Source organism: Frankliniella occidentalis, unplaced genomic scaffold, assembly GCF_000697945.3.
Source record: "Frankliniella occidentalis isolate FOCC.00 unplaced genomic scaffold, Focc_3.1 Scaffold389, whole genome shotgun sequence".
NCBI classification, from domain to species: Eukaryota; Metazoa; Arthropoda; class Insecta; order Thysanoptera; family Thripidae; genus Frankliniella; species Frankliniella occidentalis.
Genome location: NW_026267511.1, coordinates 22,050 through 23,628, shown reverse-complemented (window position 1 = coordinate 23,628; position 1,579 = coordinate 22,050).

Sequence of the window (1,579 nt, the reverse complement as noted above, 5' to 3'; positions counted from 1 at the left end):
TTCATCCGAACACACTAAATAGCCTTTGGAGCGCATCAGAAGCGCTCGTGTCGCCCACGTCCCACTTGGCGTCCCTCAGACAAGGTTCTGTTGGTGAAGGCAGATCTGCTCCGCGTATGCATTTCAGCCAGGCTGGATTCATCCGAACACACTAAATAGCATTTGGAGCGCATCAGAAGCGCTCGTGTCGCCCGCCTACCCCCTGGCGTACCTCAGACAAGGCTCTGTTGGTGAAGGCAGATCTGCTTCGCGTATGCATTTCAGCCAGGCTGGGTTCATCCGAACACACTACATAGCATTTGGAGCGCATCAGAAGCGCTAGAGTCGCCCGCGTACCCCCTGGCGTCCCTCAGACAAGGCTCTGCTGGTGAAGGCAGATTTGCTTTGCGTTTGCCTTTCAGCCAGGCTGGATTCTTTCGAACACACTAAATAGGATTTGGAGCGCACCAGAAGCGCTCGTGTCGCCCGCCTCCTACCTGGCGTCTCTCAGACAAGGCTCTGTTGGTGAAGGCAGACCTGCTTCGCGTATGCATATCTGCCAGGCTGGATTCATCCGAACACAGTATATAGCATTTGGAGCGCATCAGAAGGGCTCGTGTCGCCCACGTCCCACCTGGCGTCCCTCAGACAAGGCTCTGCTGGTGAAGGCAGATCTGCTTCGCGTATCCATTTCAGCCAGGCTGGATTCATCTGAAATCACCTTATTTTATAGTATGACATGTGTTAAGATTTCTTCATCAATTTTAGAACAGACATGCACTTGCAAACGGCCGAAAAATATTAGAGCCACTATCGTGACTATTTTATGTATTGAAGTATTTTTTTTTAAGTTCACTACTTACTAGTAGTATTTGTTGGTGTGGGGGTCGGAGAGTTACGGGATGCAATCCGTAGAGTCAATTACAGTGACCATGTTACATTCAGTTAAGAAGGGCGGATCCGCGCTCACGCTCGATCGTGCCCGGCCCCCACTTCTCGCTCGCAGTGCTGATGAACCTGAGCGGATCGGCCTTTCTTAAATGACTATATCGCAGATCAGGCAGTTAAGTATCAGAGAAATGCTTGCCTTTACCTACTAGGCGGTCTCACACATTCATTCATATAGTTATAGAAAAATAGGTCAACTATTATCCTAACCATTGAATTCTCCTTATTTTTCTACAATTAGTGAAATTCGAATGAAAGACGTAGGATAATATGGTGACATAAGCCCTTGTAAAGCGCAAGTCCTGAGCTTGGGCGGCGCGGCGTTGCCGGACAGGCCCGACCGAACAGGAGAGAAAGCCAGAGACAAGAGGAGACTGGAAATGGGTGCAATAAAAGCGTGCCTCGCCAAACATCTGGTCACTGGGCTCACCGAGGTTCGGGCCTGGTCCCCCGTGCGTAAGCGCACTAGCGGCTGCCGTCCCGAACGCCTATTGGTTTAGGCAGGATGGGGTGGGGGAGGGCTACCTTTGAGTCGCCCAGCGCAGGGGTCTCACTTACTCTCGCTTGTTCTCACTGGTGCGACAAAGACAAGCTACACGACTGTCACTCAGAGGCGACCGCGCGCGGATCTTTGAAGGGAGCCGAGGATAGT